Below are 26968 nucleotides of genomic sequence, written 5' to 3' on the forward strand. Positions count from 1 at the left end.
TAATGATTGAACAACACTGGCCAGGGCCTACTAGCTCTTTTAAATTTTAATTTAAAAATTTCTCATTATCAACTGGGAATGATTTTGAGTGTGTTGATTGAGAGAAAAGGGAGAATATGCAGTTTTTCTCCATGCTACTACATACCAACCAATGTAGTGCTAAATATTAGTGTTACATAGTATTAGTTTTTTTTCTCATTTTATTTTATTTTATTTTATTTATTTATTTTTCCATTTTGACATAGTATTAGTTTTGAAGTAAAGTGATCATATGATTAAAAATTCCAACAGAATTAAGATAAAACCAGTTAGAACTAAAATAAAAGTTTAGCACAGTTTTGGGTATAAGACCAATTTATAAAGATCAATAGTATTTTCTTGTACCAACAATTACTGACTAAGCCATATACATGAAATAAGATGCAATTTATAATATCATTCAATATAAATACATTTCTAGGAGCCTACCTAAAAAAAGAAATCCAATATCTTTGTGGAGGAATAATTAAAACTTCATTCAAAACATACAAGAAGTTTTGAATAAATGGATAGGCTGACTTAATGTAGTAAAGATGTCAATTTTTCTCAAATGAATCTACAAACTCAATACAATTTTCATCAAAATTCCATTTATATTTTTTGAAGAACTTGAAAAACTCTTTAAAAAATCTGTTTGGAAAAAATAGAAGTCCATGAATAACTAAGCCACATTTGAAAAAGAAAAGAGGATATTAAGACATGACAATTATTTGGGTTAAAAAACATTGTTGGTTATGAAACAAACACATAGATCCATGGATTAGAATAAAGAACTCAGAAATTGACCTGTATATATGGGGAGCTTATAAAAGTGACAATTAAAATATGATGCAAGATTATTTTAGTGGCATTTGGAAAATTCTCACTCATCTCCTTGGTGTCTGGGTACCAAAGGGCAGAAAGCAGTTAAGAATGCTTGACTTTGGGTAGTGAGCACATAGTGCAATATACAGATCTTGTAGCATAGAAACCCACATTGAAACCTATAAGGTCACATTGACCAATGTCACCCCAATAAATTTAATTTAAAAATAATACTATGTAACTCATAATGAAAAATTTATAAAAGAATGCTAGGTCATATATTTGTGGACTTTTTATTCAACAGAATCTTCTATGGCAGGAATAAAAGGATAAGTAAAAGTTGGAACAAAATAGTCTTGGATATTTGGTTTCTGGCCAATGTTAGTGTTGATATTGGTTCTATAACTTTAAATAGCTCTTTTAGCTCTAGCTTTAGTGGAATACTTGGCAGTAAAATACACCTTTTGGGGTTTTTTTTCATCTATAATCTATAATCTATCTTTAAACTATTTAACTGTGTTGCAAGTGACTTGTGCTCATAGAAATGCAAATAAATTTTGTCCAGTGAAGGTGATATTGTTTCTGTCCTATGGAGGTTGCAAATATTTCATCTATTAGCAATTTTTTAAAATTGAAGTAACATTAATTAATAACATTATATAAATTTCAGGTGTACAACGATATAATTCCACCACTGTAAACTCTATTGTGTGCTTACCACCAGCATCTAGCTTTCCCCTGTTACCATTAACAGTGTTTTATTCCTTTATCCATTTCTCCCTCCCTCAACTCCCCTTCTCCTTTGGTTGTCATTATTCTGTTGTCTTTATCTATGAGTTTGTTTTTCTTTTCATTTTGATTTGTTAGTTTGTTACTTTTTTGTTTTGTGTTCCAAATATGAGTGAAAACATAAGTTCGTTGTTCTTTTCCATCTGACTTATTTCACTTAGCATAATAATCTCAAGATCCGTCCATGTTGTCACAAATAGCAATATTTATTTCAGCATTCATAATCAACTGTATGTCTACTTAGAGGCCTGGTGCATGAAATTTGTGCACTTGAGGGGGAGGGGGGAGTTGTTCCTTAGCCCAGCCTGCACCCTCTCCAATCTGGGACCCCTTAGGGGATGTCTGATTGTCAGTTTACGGGGATTGGGCCTAAACTGGCAGTCGGACATCCCTCTCACAATCCGGGACTGCTGGCCTGATCACTCCCTAACTGCTCCCCTGTTGGCTCAATTAACACCTAACTGCTCCCCTGCTGGTCTGATTGCCCCCAACTGCCCTCCCCTTGCAGGCCTGGTCTCCCCCAACTGCCCTCCCCTGCCGGCCTGATGGACCCCAACCTCCCTCCCCTGCAGGCTTTGTCTCCTCCTTATCCCCCACCACTGCCCTCCTCTGCCAGCCTGGTTGCTCCCAACTGCTCTTCTCTGCTGGCTTGATCACCCCAAACTATTCTCCCCTTATGGCCTGATCTTGTCCCCAACTACCCTTTCCTGCTGGCTTGGTCACCCCTAACTGCCTCTGCTTGCCTGATCACCCCTAACTGCTCTCCCCTGCAGGCCTGATCTCACCCCCTACTGCCCTCCTCTGCCAGCCAATTTGGTTCTGATTGGTCAGTTTCTATACTTCCTAGGCAGACATTGGCTCCTCACAGTTCACTCAGATTTGGTTCTGATTGGTCGGTTTCTATGCTAGTCAGTGTCAAAAGCTCTGCCTCCTAGGCAGCCATTGGCTCCTCGCACTTCACCCAAATTTGGTTCTGATTTGTTGGTTTCTATGCCAGTGTCTCTGGGCCTATCAACTGGGCCTGATTAGAAAGGTAGGATTGATTGGCAGCCCTGGTGAAGGCCTGGAGATAAATGGAGGCATGGCTGCTGGCCAGGCCTGGAAAGAGAGAGACAAGTGCTGATCAACAGCTGCCACAGAGGCTATGAATCAGACATTGCTTCTCTCTTCAGGCCTTTCTCTGGGCCTGATTTGCAGCCCCCATCAGCAGTCAGTGCTGGGTCACTGTGCCTGCAGCCATAGCAGTCAGTGATGGGTTGCCACGGCAACCCAGTGCTGACTGCAGGACTGACTTCCAGTTGGTCAAGCCTCTGGTCATTGTGTATGTGATGGACTCAGGGTTTTTATATATTAGGATACTCAAAATTCTGTTAAACAGTTTTGAAGTTCTTCCTACTTCTTTCATTAATTAACAATTTAAATAAAACTCTTTAATACCTGTTCATTTAAATTTAAATGGCAATCATAATTTAGCCTAAAAAATATCCCTTTACTCATGGAGATATCAACTGAATCCACTAGACATAAGCAGAGGGACAGCATTGCAGGGGAAGTAAACCTCATGACCAGCTTTGTATGTCTCGGCCCTTTTGGGGGGGCTTCTGGAATGAATCCAAATGTCAATAGAACTTGAACTTTATGCATTCTCTGTTTCTATAGGGTTTTTCCTTCTTTGCTGATATTGAATTTTGGTTTTATTTTTTTAACAAAGCCAATACAGCCCCCTTATTGTGGTGATAATGATTGGGAATTTGATTTTATCATTTAACTATTTGAAAATCTCTGTATATGGACTGTAGAGATCAATTCATTGTTGGGTGAAAAATAATAGAGAACTCAATTTAGTTTTTGTTTGTCTACTCATCTATTTTGAACTCAAATAAAAAACTTCTATTGGGCTCCTTACTTATTATGGCAATATAGTTATTTGCAAATCAGCTGATAGACCATTAGACAAATTTTGGTGATCACTGTACTAGTTTCCTGAGACTGCTATATAAAAAAAGTAGCACCAACTGGGTAACTTGAAACAACAGAAATTTATTGTCTCACAGTTTTAGAGTCTAGAAGACTGAAATTAAGATGCCAGCAGGGCCGTGTTCTCTCTGGAGATTGGAGATTCCTTCCTTGCTGCTTCTAGCTTCTGTTATTTGCCAGCAGTCCTTGGCATTCCTCAACTTGCAGATGCATTCCTCCTGTCTCCGACTGTTACCAGATGGCTGCCTTTTCCTTGTGTGTCTTCGCCTTCCCTTCCCTCTGGGAATATCTGTATCCAAATCTTTTATTTTCATAAGGGCATCAGTTCTAACAGATTAGAGTCCCACTCTATTCCAGGATGACCTCATCATAACACAAGCTATTACACCTGCGGCAGCCCTGTTTCCAAATAAGGTCACATTGTAAGGTAATGGGAATTAGAACTTCAACATATGAATTTGTACAGGGGATTGGGTGAAAGGACATAATTCAACCCAGAACAAGGAGAAAGTTAGAATTCTAGAGGAAGGCAATTGCTAACTCATACCCAGAACCTTGGTAATTGTGTATGTTCTCTATTTTTGTTCAGGCCCTGAGTCAATAGAAACCTGGGTCTCTGAGTACTTTATTGCTGGCTGGCAGCTGTTTGGAGGGTGGGCAGGTCCATCGAAAGCATAATTCTATTCTCCAGGTGGTTTGGCCTATGAAGCTCACCATAGGTACAGACAGTGGTAATGCGTGGGAGCCAGCAGGAGAAGACCAGTCCAGACACAGGCTGAAAAGAACCTTTCTATTCTGTACTCACTCCCCAGAATGTCACAGAAAGCAGTTCCTACTGGACCCAGGAAAAGCTCATTCTCTTCCAATGGAATGTGACCCTCTCCTTTCAGAATCACAGATTTATGAGTTTCCTGTTGGTTTCTTTATTTTCATCTCCCTAGTTGCTCAGAACAAAATCAGAATAATTCTGACAGTAGAACTTTCAACCTAAGGTCTGGGGTTGTGGTTTTGAATATTACTCATGCATTCACATCCACAAAGTAAGCTTGAGTTTTGCTGAAATGTGGTCATTAATTAATCAACTGATCTAAGTAAAACTTTCCTGCTGGGAATTTCTTGTATCATCTTTATAGTGAGTTCGAAAGCAGGTTTCCAGTAATTTCTGATCAGAAGGATCCTCTGGCTTAGAACTCACAGTAGAAAAGATCATGGAAAGCCTAGGGTGTGAACTTATTTCCTGGCTGTGTACTGGCTGCTTTTAAATCCCTCTGCTTGCTTTGACTTTCTCACATTACCTCTTTATGTGGGTGTTATAGGAACCTTCCTTTCAGTGTCCAATACCCTTCCCACTCCATCTTGCTACAAAAGGTTGGAAAAACCCTATGGTATTCTTACCTTAAAATTAAGGCCAAAGGGTAGACAGAGTAACTAGGAAGGTGGAGTTAGAAGTGGTCATCATTTTTACATGAACTGTGCATCAGAAACAGCCAGGACTGGGCTACACAGATGGGCTGTCCCCGCATCTTGCGCCCCAACACTGCAAACAATTATTCTTGTGTGCAGCTCTGCAAGCAAGCCAACTTCACTTTCTGACCCAATGGCAGACAGTCCAGCTTCTCCCCAGAAATTGGATTTCAGAGAGATCGGGAGCTTGTCTCTCTTCGGGTTGAAGAAAGCAACGCCCCACCGCCAGCTGGAATCTGCTGCCAGCCCATATAGCACACTCCCCCGTATCTCATTTTTCGGCGCTTGTGTCCTAAATTCTCTTTTCTTCTAGTTGTAGAACTTCCACTCAGCCAGCTTTCCTATGGTTCTGGATGATAAACATTTTGTCTTTTAGTTGTAGTTTTGAAGTTGTTGTGCACGGCAGTAGTTTTAGATGTTTACCTACAATGCCATCTTGGATCTCCCCCTGCACTTGCCTTTTTTGTCAAATATTAATTGAGCATACTGGCTTGGGTCAATTTCTGGATTCTCTGTTTTATTCCATTGGTCTATATGTCTGTTCTTGTGCCAGTACCACGCAGTTTTGAAAACAGAGGTTTTGTATTTTAGCTTGATATCTGGTATTGTGATCCATCCAACATTATTCTTCTTTCTCAAGATTGCTGCATCTATTTTGGGTGTTTTTAAACTTAAGATAGAAAGTTTGTTTTAGGTCTGTGAAGTATGCCATTGGTATTTTAATGGAGATTGCATTGAATCTATAGATCACTTTGGGTAGTATGGACATTTTAATGATGTTGATTCTACCAATATATGAACATGGTATTTTCTTCCATTTGTTTATGTCTTCCTCTATTTCTTTTTTCAGTATCTTGTAATTTTATCTCCTTGGTTAATTTTATTCTAGGTATCTTATTTTTTTTGTTGCTATGGTAAATGGGATTGTCTTTTTGGTTTCTCTTTCTGTGAGTTCATTACCAGTGTATAAAAAAGCCATAGATTTCTGGGAGTTAATTTTGTATTCTGCCACATTACTGAATTCATTTATTAGTTCTAGGAATGGTGAAAATGGGCATCCCTGTTATGTTCCTGTTCTTAGGGAAAATGGTTTTATTTATTTATTTATTTTTAATTTTTTAAAAAAGGAAGATGCTTTTATTTCCATTTCATTTCCCAAACGGGTATAAAATCTACTAAAAGGGAGATAATGAATCAGAATAAATCAGGTCACTCACAAGAGACACTCCTAGATAATGATTTTTAGTTGCTGAGAGTATTCAGCACATTATTTCAAAGTGGCAAACTTAGAGGTAATCTCAGAGGAGAATTCGAAAGCAGTAGCCGCAGTCACTGGTAGAGTTATGTGAGATACACAGACATATAACCCCTTGTTTTTCAGTGTATATGATCATCAAAATGAGTTATTTTGTACATTACAGTGCACAGAACCATAGAGGGAAAGACTTCCCTGGAGAGTGACCAAAAGGCATTTGCAAAAGGTTCATGTCACTCTGAGTGGAAGACCCGGAGCCAGGGCTGCAGCACGGCCTTCATTAGCTTGACCCCTTCTCTTCTTTGGTTGCAGTGGCCTCAGCAGGAGCTGCCTTTTCTAAACATTCTGCTGGCTTCTTCTCTTCCTCCACCTCTTCCTCCTCATCTTGGGAATAGAGGTCTGGGTACTTCTGCATGCATTCCTGCATGGCCCGGAACTGGTCTACACAGTCAGATCCCTTGAGATCCTCCGTGCTATAGTGGAAGCAGGAAAAGGCTGACTTGAATTGTTCCCCACAGGGGCCACTAACCATTCCCCCAAGTCATGGGCAGTTCCAGCTAATGTCTCCATTGGGCAGGATCAATCCATGCTCCTCGTATGGATCATTGGGATCGTCAGCCACCAGCTCTACATTGCTTGGAGTTTCATGGTCTTCTTTGGTCACAAATATAATTCGATCCTTCCCTTCCTGCCGGCATAGGCCATGGCTGCAGCCCAGCGCTCAGACCTTGTGGTGGTAGAGGCAGCAGCTGCAGTGGTAGAGGGAGTGGCCGGTTTCACACCGTGACCTCTTCTCTGGTAGGGCAGCAGGCTCCGACAGGGGAAATGGTTTTAGTTTTTGCCCATTGAGTATGATATTGGCTGTAGGTTTGTCATAGAAGGCTTTATTATGTTGAGGTATGACCCCTCTATTCCCACTTTGCTCAGAGTTTTTACCAGGAAAGGGTGTTGGATTTTGTCAAATCCTTTTTTTCTGCATCAATTGATATGATCATGTGATTTTTGTCTCTCAGTTTGTTTATGTGATGTATATCGCATTTATTGATTTGCAGATATTGTATTATCCTTGCATCACTGGAATAAATCCCACTTGGTCATGGTGTATGATCTTTCTAATATAATGCTGGATCAGATTTGCTAGAATTTTGTTGAGGATTTTAGCATTTATGTTTATCAGGGATATTGGCCTGTAATTCTCTTTCTTTGTAGTGACATTATCTGGTTATCGGATTAGGGTAATGCTGGCTTCATAGAAAGAGTTTGGAAGTATGCCTTCCTCTCAAATTTTTTGGAGTAGTCTGGGAAGGATAGATTTTAGTTCTTTAAATGTTTGGTAAAACCCCCCTGTGCAGCCATCTGGCCCCAGGCTTTTGTTTGAAGGAAGCTTTCTGATGACTGCTTCAATTTCCTCCTTATTTATGGACCTGTTGAGATTTTTTAATTCTTCTTGATTGAGTTTAGAAAAGTTATATTTTCCTAGGATTATGTCCATTTCCTCTAGGATATTTAATTTGTGCGAATAGAGTTGTTCATAGTATTTTTTATTATTTTTTATTTAATTTTATAATCCCTTGTATTTCTGTGGGGTCTGTTGTTATTTTGCCTCTTTCATTTCTGATTTTGTTTATTTAGGTCCTCTCTCTTTGCTTTTTGGTGACCCTGGCTAGAGGTTCATCAATCTTGCTTATCCTTTCAAAGAACCAGCTCACCCAAGCTGGTTTGGCTCAGTGGATAGAGAATCGGCTGCTGACTGAAGGGTCCTAGGTTCAATTCTGGTCAGTGGCACATGCCTGGGTTGCAGGCTTGATCCCTAGTAGGGGAAGTGCAAGAGGCAGCTGATCAATGATTCTCTCTCATCATTGATGTTTCTATCTTTCTCTCCCTCTCTCTTCCTCTCTGAAATCAGTAAAAATACATTAAAAAAAAAAAAAAAAAGAACCAGCTTTGGTTTCATTGATCTTTTGTATTTTTTTGTTTCTACATCATTTATTTCTGCTCTGATCTTTATTATCCCCTTCCTTGTGGTCACTCTGGGCTTTTCTTGTTACTCTCTTTCTAATTCTTTAAGTAGTAGAGTTAGATAATTTATTACCAGTTTTAAAAAAATATATATATTTTATTGACTTTTCACAGAGAGAAAGGGAGAGAGACAGAGAGACAGAAACGTCGATGAGAGAGAAACATTGACCAGCTGCCTCCTGCACACCCCCAACCAGGGACGTGCCCGCAACCAACATACATGCCCCTGACCGGAATCGAACCTGGGACCCTTCAGTCTGCAGACCGATGCTCTACCACTGAGCCAAACCGGTTTCGGCTTGTTTTGTTTTTTGTTTTGTTTTTTGAGGTAGGCCTGTAATGCTTTGAACTTTTCTCTCAGGACTGCTTTCACTTTATCCCAGAGATTTTGGATTGTTGTGTTTACATTATCATTCGTTTCCAGGATGTTTTTAATTTATTCTTTAATCTCTTTGGTAACTCAATCATTATTTAATAGAATGCTATTCAGCCTCCAAGTGTTTGAATTTTTTATTGTTTTTATTGTAGTTTATTTATAATATTATGTCACTGTGGTCTGAGAAGATGCTTGATATTATTTCTATCTTCTTGAATTTGGAGAGACTTTGTTTCCCAATATGTGGTCTATCTTGAAAAGGTTGATGTGCACTTGAGAAGAATGTATAGTCTGTATCTTTGGGGCAAAATGTTCTGAAGATGTCAATTAAGTCCATTTGATCTAGTGAGTCATTTAGGATTGCTATTTCTTTGCTGATTTTCTGGTCTAGAGGATTTATCCAGTGATGTTAGTATTGTATGAAAGTCCCCTACTATGATTATATTGTTTTTGATCTCTCCCTTGATATCTTCTAGAAGTATTTTTTAATGTATTTAGGTGCTCCTGCACTGGATGCATATATGTTTACCAGAGTTATATCCTCTTGTTGTATTGATCCCTTTAGTGTTATGAAGTGGCCTTCCTTCTCTCTTGTTATGGCCTTCACTCTGAGGTCAATTTTGTCAGATAGAAGTATTGCTACCTCAGCTTTTTCCCCATTTCCATTTGCCTGAAATGTATTTTTCCATCCTTTCACTTTCAGTCTGTGTGAGTCCCTTGTTCTGAGGTGTGTCTCTTGTAGACATCATATATTTAGGTCATGTTTTCTTATCCATTCAGCCACTTGATGTCTTTTTATTTGAGTACTTATTTAATTTATGTTTAAAATTATTAATAGGTATTTACTTGTAGCCATTTTTATTTTTTTTGTGCCTGTGTTCCTTCTTCCCTTTTTATTTCTTCTTTTTATAACAGTCCGTTTAACGTTTCTTGCATTGTTGGCTTGGTAGTGATAAACTCCCTTATCCTTTTTTTGTTTGTTTGTTTGTTTGTGAAGCTCCTGATTTCCCCTCCAATTCTTGGATTCGATCCCTTCCTTTGCATCACTTTGTATATTTCCTTCCATTCCTTTTTATCCTTATGTGATTCTGTTGAGAAATCATTTGATAATCTAATGGGAGATCCCTTATAGGTAACTTTATGTCTCTCTCTCTTGCAACCTTTAAGATTTTCTCTTTGTCATTAATATTTACTGTCATAATTACAATGTGTCTTGGTGTGGGTCTTTTTGTGTTCATCTTGTTTGGAACTCTCTGTTCTTGTGTGACTTTTTCTTCCCTAATTCAGAGAAGTTTTATGACATTATATTTTCAAATAGGTTTTCTAACCCTTGCTCCACTTCTTGTCATTCTGGCTCCCTTATTATATATATGTTGCTTCGTTTCATATTGTCCCAAAGCTCTGTTAGGCTCTCCTCCTGTCTTTTAATTTTTTTCTCCTCCAATTGCAGTTCAGATTGGGTATGTTTTGCTGCCCTGTCTTTAAATTTGCTAAGTTGGTCCTCTGCTTCTTTTGTCCTACTGTTGAAACCTTCTGTAGTGTTTTATTTTTTATTTTTTATTTTTTATTGTAGCTATATCACTCTTTATTTCCTCTTGATTCTTATATAAGTTGTTGATTTTCTCATTCATCTAGTTTATAAACTGTATGGCCCATATTCTGAATTCTTTTTCTGACATATTGCATCCCCCAATTCATTTAGTTCCCTTTCTGGCAATGCCTCCTTATCTTTTCTTTGGGGGTTGTTTCTTTGTCTCTCTATTTTTGCTCTCACCAAGGGATCTAGGTGTTGTGTTGCTTGGGGTCTGTGTCTGCAGTGGTGTGCTTAGTGGCTACTCCATGGTTGCTGTGCCTGGGGTTTATGTGCCTCAGGCTTAGTGGTGGGTTTCATGGTCACCTGCCTTGGAGTCAAAGCAGCAGGCTTGGCTTGAGCAATGGCGGTAGCTGCTCCTTGTGCCTTTGCTCTTTGGTGGCTACGGTGATGGCTGCTTACATGACTGCTCACATGACCGCTCCTGCAGTGTTCTCGGTGGTGGCTGCAACAACATTGATTTTTTTCTTCTTCTCTCTCTTCCTCTCCTTTCCCTCTCTTAAATATATATTAATCTTGATAAGCACTGAGCACATTCTCTCAAGAGCCCTGGAAACAGGGGTTTCTGTCTCTGTCCTTCCCTTAACTAGTTGGAGGATTGAGTACAATGCCTTAGCCCTGTGAATCTCATTTGTTTTACCTAACCCTCTTTTCACATTAGCTCTGGTTCAGATAACTTTCTCATGGGTCTGTTCTATTGCTTGAAAGCTCTTTTGACCAAAATTTTGTTAAAATGCACATATATGCATTTGGGAGGAATATAATCAATGCTGTTATTAATACTGTTAATGGTATTGTGATTGTGTAATGGGGGGAAATCTGTGATGAGCACCACTATTTGAGTGCTTTATATCTGTTAAATTTTTTTTTAAATCCTTACAATGATCAGAAGAAGAGGTTTCTTTATCATTGACAGCTGGGGGGCTATTAACGTGTCTAAGTGGAAATGGATGGTTAAAAAGCCACACAGTCAGTAAACAGGGTCAGTGGAAAGGGGACTCTGATGGGCTAATGAAATCATAATGTGGGGAAGGCCTCTGGTGAGGGGTGGGCAAGTAGGAGCTCCCTTGTTCAGGAAAGAGGCAGGCTGGGAGGCATTTAGGGGACAGATAAGACTGCTGAGGATCTCTCATTGAAGGACCAAAAATGCAGGAGAAAGAATAGAAAAGGAAAGTGCTAGAAGACAAGATTTTCTTCACTAACTAATTATTTTTATTTCTCTTTTTATAATTTTGAATAACACTTGCACATTGAAGAATAATCATACTAAACACAAAAAAATGAAGGCAGGTGCTGAAAAAAATATATTTTAGACCTTTTGCCACAATTATTTTTATTATTGCATATTACCTTCTAGTTTTTGTCTAATACTGCCACATTCTTCAAGTTGCAATCTGCTTAACATAAAATAATGGACATTTCCCCATGTTGTTTCATAGTCTTTATCATCATTATCACTTTACATGGCAACATACTGGTTAATGACATTATGTTTAATAAACTGTATCCCCATGGTTGGTTACTGAGAGGGATGCTCTTTTATGGGTGACTTGAAATAGATTCTTTACAGGTGGTATTCTGATCCTTTTAGGGGGAATATGGTTTCTAGGAACCACCTTGGGTTCACTAGTCACATGAATTTGTCATAAATAAGAGTTATGATACTGGCCTGGTAGCTCATTTGGTTAGATCATTGTTCTATAAGCCAAGGTTGCAGGTTCAGTCCCTAGTCAGGGCACATATAGGAATCTACCAATGAATGTATAAATAAGTGAAACAATAAAAATAGTTTTTCTCTCTCTCTCCCTAAAATCAATAAATAAAAATTTTAAAAAAGAGAGTTACCCTATATTGATGCCATCAGCCATTTGTAGAAGATGAATACAGTATTAGAAAATTGATAACATGGGATTAGTATTCTAAAAAATAAAAAAAGAACCTATCCCTACAAAAAGAAATGACAAGTACTCTTTGGATGTCAAGGAGATTCAAAGAGAAATCAAAGGCCTTAGTGGAGAGATTAGTTACTGTAATAATGCATTTCTGTGTTCTGGATAAGAGGGCATTCGGCATGGTTTGAGCAAAATGAAGCCAGAATTCCAAGGAGAAATGCAATAACTTTAAGAAAACTTTTCTTGGCACTGTAAGCTCACACATGTACTTTTATATGCTACAAAGATGAAAAAATTAAATTCTGAAGTATCGAGGCCATAGCTATAAAAAATTAAGATTTTAAAGTAGACTTGTGAGTAAGAAAATATGTGTTATGATATGCTAAATGCTAAATGTTATTCTATACAGTATTTTTTCACGCTGGCAAATGTTCTACTTCTAGCAATGTGCACAATTATTTTTGCTGGCAAAAACAGTTCAAATAAAAACAGAAGCAAGCCACCATTTCTTAGCATAGTAAAGTTGAGCGTTCCAAACATTTAATGGAAATTATTTACACATTTATATCATTGTTATTCAAAGGAAGCAGTAGGAATTCCATGAAAGTTTGTATTTATGACAAAAGTAAATTGCTAGTGTAAAGGTATTTTGAGGTTAGAAGTATGATAAATAGGAGATGATTTAGAAAGAAACAAGGGTATCTATTTTTAAAAAATTATTATTCGCTTCAGCCTTCTCTGACCCTTAGACTAGGTAAGAATCTGGAAAAGACAGGGCAAATAGACTACCAAAGATTTATTCAGTTCTTTTTCTTCTTTAACAGAAACCAAATTTTGCTCACTGTGTCCATAGTCCAGTTAAAATACTTTCCCAGACTTGTTTGCAATTAGAGGTAACTCCATGACATTTTCAGCTGATGAAATAATCTAAGAAATCTGCTAGATTCTACTCTTTAACTCTTCCTTCTTCTTCTTCTTCTTTTTTTTTTAAGATATTTTTATTGATTTCAGAGAAGAAAAGAGAAGAAAGGAGAAGAAAGAAAAGAAAAGAAAAGAGAAGAAAAGAGAAGAGAGAGAGAGAGAGAGAGAGAGAGAGAGAGAGAGAGAGAGAGAGAGAGAGAGAGAGAGAAGAGAGAGAGAGAGGGAGAGAAACACCACTGATGAGTGAGAGAGAAACACCACTGATGAGAGAGAGAGAAAATCATCTATTGGCTGCCTTCTGCACACCCCCTACTGGGGATTGAGCCTTCAACCCAGGCATGTGCCATGACCAGGAATCGAACCCCAGACTCTTCATCCACAGGCTGAGGCTTTATCCACTGAGCCAAATTTCCTCCTCCTCCTCCTCCTCCTCCTTTTTTTTAAATGTATTTTTATTTATTTCAGAGAGGAAAGGAGAGGGAGAGAGAAATATCAATGATGAAAAAGAATTGGTGATTGGCTGCCTCCTGCATGCCCTCTACTGGGGATTGAACCCACAACCTGGGCATGTGCCCTTGACTGGAATCAAACCCAGGATCTTTCACTCTGCAGACCGACACTCTATCCACTGAGCAAACCAACTAGGATTACACTTCCTTCTTGTTCTTGCCTAAAGATAGTAGGTAATGAGGTTGAGGGTAACAGCCAATGTGAGAGTATCCCACAGCAACATTGAAGAATTAAGCTACATAATGAGGATGGGAGAGTGAAAGGAGGTAGGATCTTGGGGCACTGATGACTCTCTGGGACCACTGGGCTGCATATCTCTGCACTTTTTTTTAATGTGAAGCAAATTATATGAGGCTACATACTTGGTGAAGCTGCTATCATCAGATTCCTGTTACATTACAGTGCACACAAATTCTTCACGAGGCAGAGCCCTTGATATAGCCTCCTTTTATATCCTGTAATTTTATTTATAAACCAAAGGCCCAAATGCACAAAATTCGTGCAAGAGTAGGCCTTCACAACCACAATGGCTGCCTGGATCCCTCCCTCACAGTTGTTGTGACTGCATCGATTCCAGAAGGATGTCTGGTCTAATTAGCATATTACACTTTTATTATTATAGACTCTCCATTATGATAGTGATATGTTTAATGATTTTCATCCTCAACTTTTCTGAGCTATTAATTATATTGAAGAATTAAGATTTTCAAACATCCCCTCTTGCTCATCATTATATTTAATATCTTGTGTGCACTTAAATAAATATGTATTTTCAGGCAATTTGGAAAGTTCTTTTTTGTTGTTGTTTTTAAAAAAATATATTTTATTGAGTTTTTACAGTGAGGAAGAGAGAGGGATAGAAAGCTAGAAACATCGATGAGAGAGAAACATCAACCAGCTACCTCTAGCACATTCCCTGCTGGGGTTGTGCCTGCAACCAAGGTACATTCCCGTGACCGGAATCGAACCTGGGACCTTTCAGTCCACAGGCCGATGCTCTATCCACTGAGCCAAACCAGTTTCGGCTGGAAAGTTGTTTTAACTATATTCATGTATCTTTATAAAATGCATGTATATGCAAACATTTTATGTATTTACAAATTATATGTTTTAAAATAATTGTATGGCTTTAAAATATTCAGATTTTATTGAATTATCGGGTCTAGTAATAATTAATGTCGTTTTTAAACATTCGTTTAAAATCTTGCTTGGCGTTGACTTGTATTGACATAACCTTCAAACATGTGGTATCTACAGAACGTGTGAAGTGCAATTAACAAGTTTTGCTTGAAAAAGTTTGTGTTTGGTTTGGTTTTTGTTGCAGAACTAAGGCTAAGAAGATGGCGGATGAAGAGCATATTCGGCACTGCATGCTTTACGAGTTCCAATTAGGAAGAGAAGCAAGTGAGGCTGCAAAAAACATCTGTAGTGCTCTTGGTCAAGATGCAGTTAGCGCCAGAAAATGCCAGCGTTGGTTTGAGAAATTTCGCGAGGGAAATTTTTCGTTAGATGACAAGAGTGGTCAAGGCCGTGTGTCCAATTTTGATCAAGAAGCTCTTCAAGCTCTTTTGGTGCAAAATCCTCAAATTACCCAACAAGAGCTTGTGACAACTTTAAATTGTTCACAAAAAAACAATTTCCAATCAATTGCGTGCACTTGGCAAAGTCCAAAAGTTTGGAAAATGGGTTCCTCATGAGTTGACCGACAACAACCGTAATCAGAGTCACAATTTGCAGTTCGCTCCTCTCTCGTCAAAACCGTTTGCCGTTTTTAGAGCAAATTGTTACCGGAGATGAAAAATGGGTGCTGTATGTTAATGTGAAAAGGCGGCCTCAATGGTTGGACAAAAATGAGGCTCTGCAGCCCACGCCAAAACCTGACTTGCATGTGAAAAAAGTGATGTTGTGTGTTTGGTGGAATTTTAAAGGAATTCTTCATTATGAACTTTTACCATCTAACCAAACCATTACAAGTGCAGTGTATAGTGCCCAATTGGAAAGGTTAGCCCAAGCTTTAAGAGAAAAAGAACCCGCGCTGATTAATCGGAAGGGCGTAATTCTTCACCAAGATAACGCACGACCGCATACTGCAAGAATCACTGCTGAAAAACTGCGCCAGTTGGAATGGGAAGTTCTCCCTCAACCTGCATATTCTCCTGATATTGCCCCTTCCGATTGCCATTTGTTTCGTTCTTTGCAAAACTTTCTTCTTGGAAAAAAATTTAATAATGAAGAATGCCTCAAAAATGCATTGACCGAATTTTTTGCATCAAAATCACAAGAATTTTACAACAGAGGGATTAAAATGCTTCCTGAGCGTTGGGCACAAGTAGTAGAAAACAACGGCAACTATATTGTTGATTAAATTTTGTTGTATTGTTTAAATAAATTCGATTTAAAAAAGTATTAGAAAACGACATTAATTATTACTGGACCTATAGTGAATTATTCTATGCAAATAATTGCCACTATTTGTTTCCAATTAGGATTTGTATACTGCTGTAATGATATTTGTGTGTTGTAATGAACTCTAAGGTTTTAGAGAAATTATGAGAACTGATGTGGCTAACAGGGAGTTAAGAAACAGTGACTTCAGCAGTATTTGTCAAACCACTCGAATAAACATTCTGTAAAGACAAAAACTGAATTTTAAACTCAAGTAACTATTGGAAATGCAGCATGCTATACCAACTATTTTCTGATGTTTCATAGCCAACTAAAGTTGCTATAGTAATCTGTTTAACTTTGTTTAATCCAGCATTTTCTAATTTTAGGTGATTATGAAATCCTTTTATTCAAGTTACATCTGTTAATACCCACTGAAAATACTATGTCAGACATATTCTGTAACCCTGCAATATAGGAACCAGAAACATAAAAAATTACCACTATTGTTTAGTATAGACATATAATATCTAGTGCAATCCTATATAATAAATAGGTAATATGCAAATTGACTGTCACATCCTCACACAAGATGACCACCTCCATGTGGTGACAAGATGGCCACTATAAGATGAACTTTAGGGAAGGGAGGGCAGTTTGGGGGCACCAGGCCTTCAGGGAAGGGCAGATGTGGGTGACCAGACCAGCAGGGGAGGGCAGTTAGGGGTGACCAGGCCTGCAGGGAAGGGCAGTTGAGGGGAAAACCAGGCCTGCAGGAGAGAGCAGTTGGGGGCAACTGGGCTGGCAGGGGAGGGCAGTTGGGAGAGACCTGGCTGGCAGGGGAGGGCAGTTGGGGGTGATTGGGCTGGCAGGGGAGCAGTTAGGCATTGATCAGACTGGCAGGGGAGTGGTTAGGGGGTGATCAGGCTGGCAGGCAGAAGTGGTTAGGGGCAATCAGGCAGGCAGGCAGGCAAGTGGTTGGGAGCAAGCAGTCCCAGATTGTGAGAGGGATCCCAGATTGTAGAGGGTGCAGAATTTCATGCACCAGCTCTCTAGTTAGTAATAAGACAGATGGCTTTTGGAAAGAGAAAGAAATATTAAGACTTCCCCCTCCCCCCCCCCCCCCCAGAAGATAGGAATTTCTTTTTACTGTGGGAACAAGAAATTTATTTTGTTCCCCATTTTATCTCTGGTGTACAGAGTACCTATGTATAACATGTAGGTAGGTGCTCAATAAATTCTTGTTTGTTAATGGCAGGAAGGCTTGATAAAGAGAGGTAGGGCATCTTTTAGGAAATCTGTACTTTAGAGAAACACCGTAGGAAAATACTCAACAACTATGGCTTCATAAGCTTTCTGGAGATTTGAACATGCCTTTCATGTTGCTCTTTTTTCCAAATTCACATTGATTGAACTTTGGAGATATTTTTTACTCCAATGATAGAAAACATGTGGACTTGATAGCTATCAATCAGAATCCTGCCCAACATAGTACTCTAGGCAATTACTACCAATTGACTAGAGTAGATGAGAGAGGTAAAACTTGCCTTTTCTAATGTAAGCCTTGCTATTCTTTTCTGGTCAGGTGACTACCTATTTCATAATCACCTCAGCTTTCCAGCATTATCTGAAGACAGATTATTTACTTATTCCCTCCCTCTCCCCACAATGATGTGATTGTTTTCTATACATAAATTTTTAAAAATAATTTTTTTTATTGATTTCAGAGAGGAAGGGATATATATTTATATATATATCAATGATAAGAGAGAATCATTGATCAGTTGCCTCCTGTAAGTCCTACACTGGGGATCGAACCCACAACTTAGGCATGTGCCCTAACTGGGAATTGAACTGTGACCTCCTGATTCATAGGTCTATGCTCAACCACTGATCCACACTAGCTAGGCCTATTGTGATTTTAAAATGACCACACATTCTTTGATATTCCTTTCTTCAATAGCTGAAAGTTAATTCCCCTTACATTGAGTGTGGGTTGGAGTGGACTTAGTGAATCCTTTTCATGAAAGGATTATGATGGACATGACAGTGTGAGGCTTTGACGACTGGGTGTAAAAGGCACTATGATTTCCAAATTATTTATTCTTTCTCTCTCTCTCTCTCTCTCTCTCTCTCTCTCTCTCTCTCTCTCTCTTTCTCTCTCCCTCTCTCTCTCACTGTGGAGAAGCTAGCTGTATGCTAGGAGAAGGCTTATGACAAGGAAGAGGTCTCCTGTAAAAAGACATGTGAGTGAGTCATCTGGAAGGGTCTCCTCCAGCCCCAGTCAGGCCTTCAGATGAGACTGCATCCTAACAAAAACTTTTTGAGAGACTCTGACCAGAGCCATATGGATGAAATATAAGCTGTGTCTGGATTCCTGACCCATAGAAACAGAATAATATATATTTACTATTTAAGCCATCAAGTTTTGGGATAATTGGGATAATATATATATATAGATAACTAATAAGAATATAGATAACTAATAAAGATATATGAAAAATTGTTTTAAAAAATAGAACTTATTTATAGCCCCTTTAAAAACCCATCCTCCTGTATTCCCAATTTCACCACTTTGGTATGGCAAGTTAGTTAGTTGTCCATCAATACTTTTTTTTTTTTTTTCTTCTAAAGCAGAGATCAGAAAACCCTTTTCACACAGGGCCAGGTAGTAAATATTTTAGGCCTGTGGGTCATGTGGTCTGTCACAACTACTCAATTCTGCCCTTATAGCACAAAAATAGCTGTAGAGAATATTTAAATGAATGAGAGTGGCTGTGTTCTAATACAAGTTTATTTATGAACACTGAAATTTTTGAATTTTATATAATTTTCGTATCATGAAATATTATTCTCCTTTTGATTATTTTCAACCAATGAAATATGTAAAAACCATTATTAGTATGTAAGCCACTTAAAACCAGGCAGTGGGCCAGATTTGGCCTATGGCGGTAGTTTGTCAATTCCTGTACTAAGTTGATATAATTCTTGATTTTTAGCTGGCACATGGATGCCCAAAATAAAGATAACATTTCTCAGATAGTAGCTGGTAACCATGTATGGTTAATGTGTTGTAGTCAGGAATAATATGTGCAAATCCCAACTCATGCTCTTAAAGGGAAGTGGTGGGTTTCCCCATACCCCCAATTCCTTTTTTCCCACTTTTCACTGGCTGGAGTGAAGATCATCTTGGATGTGGATGACAGAAATGTCTTTGGGATGGCTAAACAAATAGAAAGAGCCAGAATTATTGCCTCTGGACTGTGCGCAGTCATACTGTTATGAGAGTTGGAAATAGACAGCAATCATGCTTAAACCTCAGTGTTTTAGGTCCCTTTTGCACATTACCAAATCTAACTACAATAATTCAGCTGGTCTTTGGCTGGCATCTCTCAATGTAATGACAGGTTAATGTGTTGTATGTTCAAGAAGCACTGCATTAGCTCTGCGTGGAGTTAAAAAAAACCATTTTTGGTTACTTATTAAGTCAGGATAGTCTGGACATCGGATAGCTTTAACTTTTTTTTTTTTTTTTTTTTTTTTTTTTAAACCAGAGTTTCTAAAAAATTACAGGCATTTGCCTTTTCTTCTGATTGCTGACTTCCTGCAGTTTGTAAGTGAACAAATGTGCCTTTGTAGCCCCACCTTGAACACATGTGTGGCGAAGGGAGGGACATTCTTAATTGGGAGAAACATAAACAATTCACTCCTTATAATCTCTGAAGAGGAATTAATTCACATTGTCTTTTTTGGAGCTAATGCACATAAATGAATGGGTTTGACCACCCCCTCCTCATATCCCATAGTCCTATAGCTTTTCTCAGTCATATGATAAATGAAAGAAATTGTATTCATAACAGACATACCTATTTTTTCATTTATTTTTTTGGCCACAATAGAACCTGGGGGTCTCAGGCTGTGAACAACAGCGGAAAAAGATCCCACAGTCTCGGAGTCTGGAGAGAAAGCGCTAGGAGAATTATGGACCATCACTTGGAAGCACCAGGGCACCGTCACTGTCCAAACACAATTGTTTGAGCTCATGCTGACACATAGTATTTCCCATTCATCTCTCTCCCCCTCTCTCCTTCCTCTCCCCACCAAAACCCCAGCTCGCTTTAAGTAGGCACAGTCTTCCAAGTCCTGGCGGCTAGTGTCCTCAAGAGATTTCAGGGAGAAGCAGTCTTGGCTGAGCGTGCAAGCTGAGGCCGGCCAGGGAAGGGAACAATGTCTGGGTTTTGAGAACAGCTGGAGCTTCGGAGGGGGAAAGCAGCCTGGCGACTGGGGAAAGAATGTGCTTGTCACTTCAAGAGGCAAGAAACTTCGATTTCCCTCCTGCCTCTGCCAGCAAGTGCTTATTGGAAAGGAAAGAGTGGTAGGGGGTGTGGGAGTGGTGATGGCAGGTGACTTTGGTGAGGATTTTAAGGAAATGTTCATGTTTATTTTACCTTTACAAAGAGCAGATACATGTACAAATCCCACAGTATAACTATCCTGAATTCTGTTCGTGTTTTTATTGGATAAGTGAGTGCTGTTCTTCAGAGTTATTTTTAAGAGTGCGGCCCCTGGCCCATTTTGAAGCTCTGCTTGCTTTTTCCTTTCCTGTAAGCTAGTATTTGTTATGGGTTTGTGGAGAAAAGGAGCAGAGGGTATGACACGGAATGTGAAGGGAGAAAAAAGATCTTACTCAGAACAGGAGCTGAATTTACAGTTGAGGGGTTCAGATGGGCCTTTTGAGACAAAATGAGAAAGTCTTATCTGAAACCAAGGTGAGCTTATGAAAAGTTGGTAAAGCTTGGGTGAAAATCGAGTTTTTAAGATGTCATATTCTTTGGTCGTGTTTTGATTTCTCTGTGTGTATTTTTCTTGGATTCTTATGGAAATGGATTGAACAACAGAGACCATTCCCCTATTTTAACTTCCGGTTGTTAGTCTTGGAGAGTGTGACCTGATTTTAAGTATCACTTATGAAGTGGATAAAAAGACAGTCCAATATCCATATTCAAGAGATAACAATCGTTACCATTTTAAGGTCTCTTGCCTCCTCCCTTTCTCAACTTGGAACATTTTTGTCTACTTTAAGGTTTTTCTTTAATTGTACCTGAATGCCTTTTTAAAAAAGAACTTGGCAGTGAGAATGTTATTTAATTGGATCTTGGGGGGGGGGGGGGGCAATAAATGCATTTAAAAGTTAAAATAGGAAATCAGAGACAAGCTTGAAAAGGGAACAGTTATTTCTTGAATTCTGTCCATATGACAGAGTCCTGTATTAGCTTCTTTGCTTATGCCCACTGTAAAGATGGGAGACATCATAACTTGTCTAATATTACATGACCAGAGGTCCGATGTATGAAATTCGTGCAAGAGTAGGCTTTCCTTACCCCGGCTTTCCTTTCCCTCTGCTGCTGGCACTGGCTTCCCTCTGTAACCTGGGACCTGGGCTTCCCCAGAAGCCCTGGCTTTGTCCAGAAAGTGGTCCTGAAGGACTTCTGGCCTAATTAGCATATTATCTTTTTATTAGTATAGATATTCCGTTAAATGGTAAAGTCATGGTATCTGGTTTAAGCATGATTGACTCCAAACACCATGTTCTCTCTACTGCCCTATTTTTGTCTATATAATAAAACCTCATTGATTAGGTTTAAATGGACTAATCATTAAAAATTGATTGATCAGCAGTAACCTCTGTACTGCCTATATTACGCAGTATGTTGTGATTCTAGATCATGAGACATTGTTGCAAGAATTGCAAAGGACCACAGAGTCACACTAAGTCCCCAAATTTCTAAGACTAGCATTAGTAGTTCTCAAGAGAAAAAAAAAATCTGATGTGCTCTGTTTGTTACTAACCACAATGAAGTTGCTGTCCTGTCAAGGTTTATACAAGCCACTTCATTTAAAAGTGGTGACTTGCCTTTAACCTGACCACTCTTCTCTGAGGCCAAAGTAGCAAATTTCACTCAGCATAGATGGTGTGAATTATAGCATCTTTTTTGCAAAAAGTGCCTCTTGAGATGCTACTCTTAAAAGGCTACTGTGAGCAAAACAGGAACTTAGAATTTCATAGACTCCTTCCCAGAACAACATGAAGAGACAAACTGATGGCAAGAAGTCCTTGAACTTCAAGGATTATCCTGGGAGCAATATCTATTGTGGTCTTTATCAACTCACGAAGATCAAGAGCATCTGTAGTGGGTTTACATATTTTTTGAGTGTCTACTTTGTGATAATTATGGTGAGACTATTAACAATTTTTTGAAATTAGAAAAATTCTTAACTCTCAGATTGTTACTTTGCTTTGCTGTGCTTACAAATACAGTAAAGTCTATACAAAAACTGCTAAGGAGCCCAGCCGGCATGGCTCAGTGGTTAAATGTCAACCTATGAACCAGGAGGTCAGGGTTTGATGGGTTGCAGACTTAGTCCCTAGTATGGGGCGTGCCAGAGGCAGCTGATCAATGACTCATCATTGATATTTCTATCTCTCTTTCCCTCTCCCTCTATGAAATCAATCTATATATATAAAAGTCAAGCAACTGGAATGACTGGAATGACCGGAACAACCAGAATGACCAGTAGCTATGATCTAGCACTGTGGCCAGTCAACTAGCCTGATCGGGGGCGGGGAAGGCCAGCCAACCTCCCTTGGCCCTTCTCCCCAGTCAGCCAGCCTGTCCCCAATTGCCCCCTCCCCACCCCCCCCGATTGGGGGCAGGGCTGGCTGGCCAACCTCCCGTGGCCCCTCCTCTTGGCCAGCCTGGTCCCAATTGGCCCTGATTGGGGCGGGCCAGCCAGACCCTACCCATGCACAAATTTGTGCACTGGGCCTCTAGTAAAAATCCTATGTAATAAAAGCCTAAATGGCATCATGCCCTTGTGCGACACCATCACATGACGTTGTCACAAGATGGCCACCCTCACATTGTCATAAGATGGCTGACATCATGTCATCACAAGATGGCCACCACAAGATGGCTGGCAGGGGAGGGCAATTGGGGGTGACCAGGCCTGTAGGGGAGAAAAGTTGGTGACCAGGCCAGCAGGGGAGGGCAGTTGGAAATGATTGGGCCAGGAGGGGAGCAGTTAGGAGCCAGCAGTCCTGGATTGTGAGAGGATTGTCCAACTGCTGGCCCACTCCCCATGGCAGTTGAACATCTCCTGAGGGGTCCCAGATTTGACAGGGTTCAGCTGGGCTAAGGGACACCCCCCAATGCACAAATTTCATGCACTGGGCCTCTAGTCCTATATAATAAAGAGGTAATATGCAAATTGACCCTCATGCCCTTGCACAAGATGGCCACCCCCATGTGGTCAAAGATGGCTGCCACAAGATGGCCAGCAGAGGAGGGTAGTTGGAGGAAACCAGGCCAACAGGGGAAGGCAGTAAGGGTGAAGTTAGGTGTGACCAGGCCAGAAGGGGGAGCAGTTGGGAGTGATCAGGCAAGCATGCAGGTGAGTGGTTAGGAGTCTGTAGTCCTGGATTGTGAAAGGGATGTCCGACTAAACTGGCAGTCGGCCAAGCCCCGAGGGGTCCCAGAGTGGAGAGGTGCAGGCTGAATTTCGTGCACTGGGCCACTATAATAATAATAATAATAATAATAATAATAATAATAATAATAACTGCTAGGGAGTGTGTTAACTATTGTGGAAATGTAGAAGTATTTCTTACAACCCCAAATATTTAATTAATCAGAACTCTCATTTCCTAAGCATTCTGATTGACTGATATTTCCCTTTGTGAGTTTCAGATGAAGGATCATTTGTTTTATGACATATCTGGGCTGTTTAGTACACTTTCTTCTGAATCTTTCTTTAACATTATGTGAAGTATACATTGGAAATGTGCATTTAAATAGTCATAGCAATGATCACAATGAATTCCAAGTGGAGAATGCATGCTCTAATTCTCATGAATTAAGGGGTAATATTTTTATTTTATTTTTTTCTATAATAAGACCGAAAAGCAGCTGCACATGTTTGGCAATTTAAAAGTTTTAATAAACCAATGCTTGATAATAATAGTGACCTATTTCTCCTAAGGATTACATAAATGGAATTTTTATTTTACAACTACTTTTAAAAATATCACCTGGCTGGTGTGGGTCAGTAGTTGAGCATCAACCTATGAACCAGGAGGTCACAGTTCCTGGTCAGGGCACATGTCTGGGTTGCAGGCTCATTTCCAATGGTGGCATTCAGAAGGAAGCTGATCAATGATTCTCTCTCATCAATGTTTCTATCCCTCCCTCTCTTTCTTCCTTTCTCTCTAAAATCAATAAAAACATATTTTAAAAATAGCATGTGTCATATAAAACTGATGCTATGGGTATAATATAATAGAGCTTTGCTGTTAAGTCAATGTGATGAAACATGTAAAATGTTTTCTCTTTTGACCAAAAGTCTTTTATATACAAAGTGGATCAGAATAGGTGTCCAGGGAGATACAACTTTACAGGCCCCATATTACTGTTGTCCTTATGGTGAAACTTAATTCAGGGTGGGGCAAAAGTAGGTTTATAGTTGTCCTTCCAGATATCCTTCCGGATGACTTTCTGGATGAAGCCGGGGCTGTGAGGGAAGCCCGTTCCAGCAGCTGGAAGAAGGAAGGCCTACTCTTGCATAAAATTCATGCACTGGGCCTCAAGTATTTTAATAATTATGTATGATGCAGAGGTGGGTACTAGACTTATTGAGAGAATCACTTTGTAATTATTTAAATGTCTAACCACTATATAGTATCTTACTAATGTAAGATAATATTGAATGTCAACTGTAATTGAATAAAAAAATAAAAAACACCTGACTTATAGATAGAATCAGTGCTCTTGATAACACAGACCCAATTGAAAGGCAGAGGACAAAAATAAACCTCTGTAATATAATGTTAAAAAATGGACTCATAGCCCAGTTGGCATGGCTCAATGGTTGAATGAAAACTTATGAACCAGGAAGTCATGGTTTGATACCTTGTCAGGGCACATGCCCAAGTTGAGGCTCAATCCCTAGTCGGAGGTATGCATGAGGCAACGTATCGATGTTTCTCACATCAATGTCTCTCTCTCTCTCTCTCTCTCTCTCTCTCTCTCTCTCTCTCTCTCTCTCTCTCTCTCTCTCTCTCTCTCTCTCTCCTTCTCCATTCCTCTCTCTTTAAAAATCAATAAAAACATATATTTCAAAAAAACAAACAAAAAAACCCCCTGACTTATAGAAATAGACTTCATAGATGCAGAGAGCATCTGATGGTTGCCAGATGGATCCCAGATGTAATATAGTTATTACAATATTATTGACTATATTTCTTACACTGTACCTCACACAGACACATTGATAGAGTCTACACAGGTTAGTGCTAAGGACACAGAGATGGAAGGAGAAGAGCAGATCTGAAGGGGCTCACTGAGAAAGCCAACATGTGTACCAAGATTCACTCAGGTATTAAGGGGGCAAATAGCTGCATTTCTTACGTTCTTCAGGGCCATGTAAGAATAAATGCCAAGTACCATCTATAATAATAAAAGGGTAATATACTAATTAGACCGGACATCTTCCAGACATCCTTCTGGACATCCTTTCTGATGAAGCTGGGGCTGGAGGGAAGCCAGCCCATGCCCCAGGTGCCTGCCGGTGGCCGGAGGAGGGAAGACCTACTCTTGCATTAATTTTCTTTTAAATATATTTTATTGATTTTTTTTTTTTTACAGAGAAGAAGGGAGAGGGACAGAGAGTTAGAAACATCGATGAGAGAGAAACATTGATCAGTTGCCTCCTGCACACCTCCCACTGGGGATGTGCCTGCAACCAAGGCACATGTCCCTGACCGGAATCAACCCTGGGACCCTTCAGTCCACAGGCTGACGCTCTATCCACTGAGCCAAACTGGCTAGGGCTTACATGAATTTTCTTGCATCAGGCCTTTAGTAGACAATAATACCCTACACTTGTGCCTCTCCTCATTAACTCTCTTCTATTCTAGCTATAATGCAGAGAGTGAAAAATAGAATATTAAAAACTAATGATTTTGATTTGTGTGCAGTTACATGTTTGGAAACTGCTGATGCTTCAGACCCACAGAGTGATAGTAATGCTAAGCTTCAAGAAAAGTTGACACATGATGTATGTCCTATGCCATAGATCTGATTGCAAAGAAGCAAAATGAAATGTACAGAAATTGCCAGTGTAAGGAAAGGAGTCTGGGAAAGAGCCTGTGCTGGAACTCACCACACATTTCCAAACATAAATCAGCTTTACAGTATCATTTTCCTTGAATATAGTGGTTGAAGAATGAATTGTCTCAGTTAGCTTATTTTATGAGCATCATCAGAATACTTTTATCACCATTTGGTTATTCTGAGAATTGTAATTAATTTTCTCTGCTTCAAATTGCCTTTTGTTCTACACGCTGTATTGTTAAAGCTGGGAGTAATTTCATGATGCTTTTATTTTGCTATTTTTAATGCAAGATTTTGCATGAAGGCAGATAGATAATTTTCAACAACAGTTTAGTGATTTATAGATTTGCCAGGAATTAGATGCAGTATGTATACACAGCAGTTTGACATATTTTATTGAAAAATAAAATAGAGAATTAAGAGGTTGGGAGAGAAATACATACAGGAGTAAAAACAAGAAAACAATATATGAGGGATGGCTAAAGAAATGGATAAGCTTAAAGAAGGGGTATTTGAAGAACAATTATATGAGAACTACTGACTAACTGGATCTTTCTCTTTGTTAAGGATTCAGGATAGTGAATGTTATGCATGTAAGTAAAGGATATAAATACTGGATTCAGAGATTTGGGTTAGAGTCCTACGTCCAAACATTCACCAGCAGTCTATAACTTCAGGCAGATTCCTTAACTTATCTGACCCTCAGTTTTCCCACATGGAAAATACAAATAATAACAGTAATTACCTTATGAGATTTTTGAGAGGATTAAATGAGTT

The 26968-nt window shown here is 39.2% G+C and overlaps 1 pseudogene across 1 annotated transcript in view; it reads right to left on the reverse strand.

Annotated features, from left to right (window-relative positions):
- Positions 1 to 6530: 6530 nt before the first annotated feature.
- The window catches only part of LOC311621221 (mitochondrial intermembrane space import and assembly protein 40-like), a 60513-nt pseudogene continuing 40075 nt past the window's right edge, over positions 6531 to 26968 (reverse strand). The window contains exon 2 of the transcript in view: positions 6531 to 7035. The product of the transcript in view is annotated as a mitochondrial intermembrane space import and assembly protein 40-like (transcript). The remainder of the gene's footprint in view (positions 7036 to 26968) is intronic.

The sequence above is a fragment of the Pipistrellus hanaki genome (genome assembly GCF_964339955.1).
Source record: "Pipistrellus hanaki genome assembly, chromosome: 1".
In the NCBI taxonomy this organism is placed as follows: Eukaryota; Metazoa; Chordata; class Mammalia; order Chiroptera; family Vespertilionidae; genus Pipistrellus; species Pipistrellus hanaki.